At 42.8% G+C, this 7,482-nt stretch overlaps 1 long non-coding RNA gene across 1 annotated transcript; it reads right to left on the reverse strand.

Annotated features, from left to right (window-relative positions):
• Positions 1 to 6,767: 6,767 nt before the first annotated feature.
• On the reverse strand, positions 6,768 to 7,266 carry LOC125907396 (uncharacterized). The gene is made up of 2 exons (XR_007452612.1): positions 7,112 to 7,266; positions 6,768 to 7,009 (listed from the first exon to the last, which is right to left on the reverse strand). It is a non-coding gene; the product is annotated as an uncharacterized LOC125907396 (long non-coding RNA).
• Between the last annotated feature and the right edge of the window lie 216 nt (positions 7,267 to 7,482).

Here is a 7,482-nt window from a genome sequence, read left to right on the forward strand (position 1 = left end):
ACGAGCGGTTTTCACTGATGGGGAGAATATTACAAACGTGTAATGGCCCTTTAGCGCTGTCTGCTGCATGGGCCTATGTCGACTCCAATTGACGTTTACGAAGTTAACCACGAGGCGCGCGAAAGGGAACGATCGAAGACGACGGCGGCCATCGCGAATTGTAATATTGAAATAGAGGCGAGAGATACGCTCTCGTCCTTTTTTCCTGCTACTGCGAATAAAGACACGTTCTTTATAGTTCGTTAAAACAAAGTTTTTATAAAACGTGTCTAGTCTATTCAATGCGATTAGGAAAGAAGTTGCATTTGCAACAAGTTACTTTTACACCTCTCTCAAAAAATTCACAAATGATTCAGAATTGAACGGCGGACCGTTATCAGTAACCACTTCCTGAGCAATTCCAAAATAATCAAAAAAAAATTCTATCTGCTCTATTATGTCGTTAGCTTTGGCCATATTTAACAAACGCACATCTATAAACTTCGAATGCGCATCTACTATTATTAATAATGTTCTAGATTCAAAATAAAATAAATCGATACGAATCCTTTCATACGGATTTCCACCTGAAGGCCATTTTGTTTCTACTATCTCTTTGCAAACTGGTTGACAAGCTTGACAAATCGAACATTTTGTTACAAAATCCGAAATATGCTTATCCATTCCCAACCACCAAACCAACTTCCTCGCACTAATTTTCATCTTTACGATACCATCGTGATTGGCGTGAATTTTGTTGAGTATATCGTTTCTTAATATTTTTGGAATCACTATTCTATCATCGAAAAATAATATTCCGTTTTCTATTCCTAAACGATTTTTCACTTTGCTATAAGCTTTCAACCCTGGCTCTAAATTATTTTTCCATCCATATTTCACCAAATTATAAACATTCCTGATTTCACCATCTTGTAATTGGTGTTTTTTTATCACCTCGATTTCAATTTGTGAAATATTTTTTTAGCACATTTACTCCCAAATTCACATTTTGCAGTTCATTTTCTTCAGGCAACGGTAATCTGGACATGGCATCTACATTTGACATTAACTTCCCTGCCTCATGTTCAATCGAACAATTATAATTCGCTTAAAATAACAACCAACGTTGCAGCCTTGCTGCTGTAATTGCAGAAGTTCCTTTCGACGGATTGAATATTTCTTTAACGCCACTATTATCCGTAATTAATTTTAATGCCCTTCCATACACATATTTGTGAAACTTTTTTATGCCAAATATTACCGCTAATGCCTCCCTATGCACTTGTGCATAATTCATTTGCGCTGCAGTTAACGTGGATGATGCAAACCCTGTTGGTTTTTCTTTACCATCGATTATATGGGATAAAATTGCTCCTTCACCAAAAGGACTAGCATCCACTTGCAATACCAACGGTTTGCTCTCATCATAAGGTATTAACACTTGATGATCTACTAACTGATTTTTCGACTTATCGAAAGCTAATTGACACTGCTCCGTCCATTCGAACTTAGTTTGTTTCCTCAAAAGGTTATACAAAGGATGTATTAAATTTGCTAAACTGGGTATGAAGCGATGATAATAGTTCACCAACCCTAAATAAGCTTGCAGTTGCGTTACATTCTTCGGAACGGGTGCATTAACAATCGCTCTCACTTTATACTCGTTAGGATAAATACCCTTGTTTGATATTATATATCCTAAATAGTCAATACTGCTTTTGAACTAGACTGATTTGGCTACATTGATTTTTACATTATGCGTTTTCAATTTCCACAAAATTTTGTATAAACGCTCTTTACATTGCTGCATATTGGTACCTCCTACCAAAATATCATCGATATACGCGATTCCTTCTGTATCTTGCAATACTTGATCTATCAACGATTGAAATATTGCCGGTGCTGAATGTATGCCAAAAGGCATACGAGTATATTCAAATAATCCCTTATGCGTGTTTACCGTACATATTTCACGAGACGTTTCCGATAATAACACTTGCAAGTACGCTCCCGACAAATCTATCTTGCAAAATACTTTCCATGCTGCTATTTTAGCAAAAATATCTTCCACTTTCGGTAACGGGTAATTTTCCACTGATAATTGCCTATTCAATACCACTTTACCGTCCAAACACAAACGTATACTTCCGTCTTGCTTCTTCACTATTACAATTGGACTTGTCCATTTTGAAAATCGTGTTGGCCGTAAAACACCTTCTGCTACAAGCTTGTCTAAAGCTTCTTCTACTTTACGCTGCATTGAGTATGGCACTTGGTACGCTTTATGAAATACAGGACCACAACCTGCCTTTAATACTAAATCCGCCTTAAAACCCTCAATTGTTTCGTTCTCTCCTGATTTTATAACTTTCGGAAGTTTCAAGTTTCGGAAATTTCTTTGCTGTTTCCATAACTAAATCCGTTTCTATAGCTTTTATCTCAAACACTTTTCTTCAGTTTGGAAATAATAAATCCAACCCATCTCGTCCTAATAAAGGACTTACTTCCCTTTCCGTAGGAATAATTACCAACTCTAACTTTTCTTCTTTTTCCGCTTTTGGCATTCTAACCTTCACTTCAATTTTACCGATGGGTTTTAACGATTGACCCGACGCCGATATACATGACATGGTGGTCGGTTTCACCTCTACTTGGCTAAATACATCCGCACCGCCAACACATCACCTGTTGCCCTCGCTGCTGGTTCACCAGTTGCTGCTTTGCTGCTTTCTGCATGGCCGCCAACACGTTTTTCTCTCTGTCGGTCATTGCCTCGTTCTGCTCTTGCCCTGCTTCCCAAGATCGAGCAATTTCACATGCTCGCACGAATTTTAAATCTTGCTTCTTTAGCAGCCGTTTGCAAGCTCCAGATCGTACACGCCAGCCACGAATTGATCTCTTAGAGCGTCTGATAAGAAGCAGCCGAAATCACACGTCTGTGCCGCTGCCTTCAGCTCAATGATGTACTCAGCAATCGACTGTTTCGCTGTGTTGTGTCCGCACAAATGAAACGTAAGACGGTGGTGTACGGCACAAACAGAATATATATTTTATCACTATCTTTGGAATATGTTCAACCGTTTACAATAACAAATAATACCACACAATAACACGCAATGCGGGACGGCTGGTCCTGCTCGCGACGCGATCCTCACTGAAGACGTCACAGGATGACAGCCCTGCTGTCAACAGTGAGCCCTCAGGATGAGGCAGCGGTCTGTCCACAACATCTCCCCGTTTTAATTTAGCCGGTCAAGCTTAAGCCGACGCAGCGGTTTTATTACGAATAAAACCGGCGTGGCAAGCGTACGGGTCATGGGACGCTACGTAACGGGGGAGAGTGCAGACCGGCCTCCATGCCATACGCTCAAACGGGATGAGCGTTGCGGGCTGCAACAGGGGGCAGCCGATATGCTGCGCTCGCTCGTTCCGTTGCAGCCGCTGTGGTGTTGTTGTTGTTGGTGCAACTGCAGCATGATGCTGTTGCCGTAGGACATTGCACCGGACGCCGATGATGCTGATGAGGCAGCTCTCCGGATGCTGCTGCCGTTGAGGCGTCGATGTGCGGCTGAACAGGGGGCGGCCGATAATAAATAATACCACACAATAACACGCAATGCGGGGAGAGGACAACTGGTCCTACTCGCGCCACGATCCTCACTGAGGACGTCACAGGATGACAGCCCTGCTGTCAACAGTGAGCCCTCAGGATGAGGCAGCGGTCTGTCCACAACACGCTGTCTGCTTACACTTTCTGAGTAGATAACGCTTGGACACAACGTTCACGTTGGGCTTGAAATGCTTCTCCAACACCTTCACTAAATCTGCATACGTTTTATCTCGTGGATCATCCGGTGCACACAACTTTATTGCCACCGAATACAACGACGCACCAGCCATAGTGATCAACACTGGCACTTTTTTTTCTACCGCAATATCATTAACGGTGAAATACATTTCCAGTCGATGAATATACTCTTTGAAACTTTCTCCCATTACGTAGGGCTCTTTGTTTCCTATTTGAATCATCTTTTTATTTGCGGATTTTCTTCTTTGACCTTTTTTTTATCCTCGTCGCCAATATTACGTGGTTCAACCATGAGTGCTTTTATTGAACTGACCATATAATCTTACACTAAACTGAGCCATAACACCGATCTCAGTAACACCTAGTTACATGCTATAATTACGCATATGTATATATACTACAATCATCTTCCAGTTTGTTGGTGCGGGGCAAAACCATGTCCATTGGTAGCTTTGCCAGTGATGGATCCAATCCGGAAAATGCAACATGACGCCCCTCACCGATTTGAAGCAAAAAGTCTACAAAGGTTAGTAAATCGCTGGCATGACTTACGTCGGGGGTCGATCGCACTCGCATGTTGATAGTCCGCTGCTTGATAAAGTGCTGCCAAAGCACGCTATGCTTGATGCACTGATCGATTATCTGTGTCTCCGTTCCCTTAGCTAAAATCGGAAGAATCTGACGGAACTCACCTGAGAGCAGCATAACTATACCTCCGAAAGGCCGCCGAACACCGATGATACCTTGAAGTGTGCGATCGACTGCTTCAAGTGCGTACCGACTGGCCATGGAAGCTTCATCCCATACGATGAGCGAAGTCCCGCGTATTAACTCTGCTAGTTTAGACTGTACGAGTATAGCACATTTAGAACGATCGTCCAGATCGAGTGGTAGCTTTAAGGACGAATGGACGGTTTTACCACCGCTAAGCAGCAAGGCGGCAATCCCGCTCGACGCTGTCGCTAGTGCGATTTTATCTTGACGACGCGTAAATGCAAGAATTGAGTGTGGAGTGCAAAGCAATTTTTAAATAAATAAATAAATAAATAAATAAATACCCTACGTTGGTCCTCATTCAGCAGATCTACGGCAGCAAGTGTATTATCGAGAACGCTCGCAGAGTAGTTTCGTTCAGCGGCGATCAATGAGTTCGTACCGTCATTGATTGGGTACTCTTGAACGTGAGGATAGTCGAGCTGCGGCATATTCGGATAGCATGTCCGATCCTTTGGCGGTGTAGCAAGTCGAAGGAAGTGATCAATTTCGCTGAGGGCACGAAATGCACGAAAAAACACAACAGTTTTAACACTGTTGTTGTTGACAGTTGTCAAGCTTTACCCCCCAAGTAGCAACCGAAGCCTGTTTCTCCCAGTTTCAACCCCCTCATGTCCAAAAACTGCCTTCGCTCTCTATTCCTATCCCATTTCTACATTCTACAACGTTTGTTGCGTTCTCGCTCATCAGAGTGTTAGTCAATTCTCTCTTGCCACACGAAGAGAATTCTCCTGCACACTTCGTGTGTTTGATTCTACCCATCCCTGTTGAACACACGTCATTTTCTTCCATCGCACTCATCAGGGTGTTTGCTCTTTTCCATCCAAGCCAAAGAGCGACTTCAGTGTGCTCTGAACCGTGGACGTGAGAGTGTGTGTTTGTGTGCTGCGTGAACTATTTTTCCTGCGTGAACTATTTTTCCTGCGTGAAACACGTTCCATACTGCGCCATCCGCGGTGTTCTTTCTGCTTCATCGGAGGACGAATTTTTATCATCTAATTGTTTGGGTAAGTGTCCTTTTCTAAGTGTTTAGTGCTATGTGACATTTATTCTAATTCTAATATTATTCTAATATGCAATGTTTTGCACATTACAAGTTTCAGATGTGTGCTGCTACCGCTAGCTGTTCCTCAAATTACTTAAAAAGTGTGACACTGTGTGCACAGGCGTTCAAGTTGCAATTGATCCTCAAGCACAAAGGTAAGTTTGTCACATCTTTAAATGAAGTGTAATCTTTTTAACAAAGTGTGTCTATTGATTGTGTATTTTCATCAACAGCCTTCATACAACACCGCGGTTTAGGTGCGCCAAATCTGATGACATCTTTCCTGAACCAAGCAGGCTGAACACGCGCACCACCACGGGCTCCAGCGCGGTGTGAAGAGGGAAGAAGAAAAGACAGAATTGGAAACAGCCGCACCAGGCTTCCAACCACTGTGTGTGTGTGAATGTAAGTATGTGAGAACACATGTGTGAATCCTCTTTGGGAACTGCAAAAAGAAGAGAATAAAGAGTGTGAAGCAGCTAGACTGCCGCAACCAAATCAAGAGAGTGAATTCTCATTTCAATCCGAAAAACTGGGAGAGAGTGATGACATGCGAGAGAGAATAAAACTAGAAACACCCCTACAAACAAAGAGCGGGTAATTTTTATCATGGTGTGCGTAAAAACCTAGAATCAAGCCGATGGAAGATTTCGTAGGCTTAAAAAAAGGGGAGAGAATCGGTACCGTGGTTTTCTCCAGCTCCCATATAAAATACACGGTGCGCTCTCTCGGTTTCCGAGGTTCTTTCTAGTTTTTCGAGAATACTTTTAAAAGAACCTCGGAAACCGAGAAAGCGCACCGTGTATTTTATATGGGAGCGGGAGAAAACCGCGGTATCGATTCTCTCCCTTTTTTAAGCCTACGAAATCTTCCATCGGCTTGATTCTAGGTTTTTACACACACCATGATAAAAATTACCCGCTCTTTGTCCGTAGGGACGAGAGAGGACACGACCCAGATAGCAAAGCCGAAGGCCTTTGTATGGGAGTCATCGCGCTGATCAAGGCTCACTTTTTCGCGCGCATAAAGCAAAATGTGCGCGAAGGTGAAAACAACCCGAAAGCGCTTCGTGTCCTCTCTCGTGTTTCTAGTTCTATTCTCTCTCGCATGTCATCACTCTCTCCCAGTTTTTTGGATTGAAATGAGAATTCACTCTCTTGATTTGGTTGCGGCAGTCTAGCTGCTTCACACTCTTTATTCTCTTCTTTTTGCAGTTCCCACAAGAGGATTCACACATGTGTTCTCACATACTTACATTCACACACACACGGTGGTTGGAAGCCTGGTGCGGCTGTTTCCAATTCTGTCTTTTCTTCTTCCCTCTTCACACCGCGCTGGAGCCCGTGGTGGTGCGCGTGTTCAGCCTGCTTGGTTCAGGAAAGATGTCATCAGATTTGGCGCGCCTAAACCGCGGTGTTGTATGAAGGCTGTTGATGAAAATACACAATCAATAGACACACTTTGTTAAAAAGATTACACTTCATTTAAAGATGTGACAAACTTACCTTTGTGCTTGAGGATCAATTGAAACTTGAACGCCTGTGCACACAGTGTCACACTTTTTAAGTAATTTGAGGAACAGCTAGCGGTAGCAGCACACATCTGAAACTTGTAATGTGCAAAACATTGCATATTAGAATAATATTAGAATTAGAATAAATGTCACATAGCACTAAACACTTAGAAAAGGACACTTACCCAAACAATTAGATGATAAAAATTCGTCCTCCGATGAAGCAGAAAGAACACCGCGGATGGCGCAGTATGGAACGTGTTTCACGCAGGAAAAATAGTTCACGCAGGAAAAATAGTTCACGCAGCACACAAACACACACTCTCACGTCCACGGTTCAGAGCACACTGAAGTCGCTCTTTG

Source organism: Anopheles coluzzii, chromosome 3 (assembly GCF_943734685.1).
Source record: "Anopheles coluzzii chromosome 3, AcolN3, whole genome shotgun sequence".
NCBI classification, from domain to species: domain Eukaryota; kingdom Metazoa; phylum Arthropoda; class Insecta; order Diptera; family Culicidae; genus Anopheles; species Anopheles coluzzii.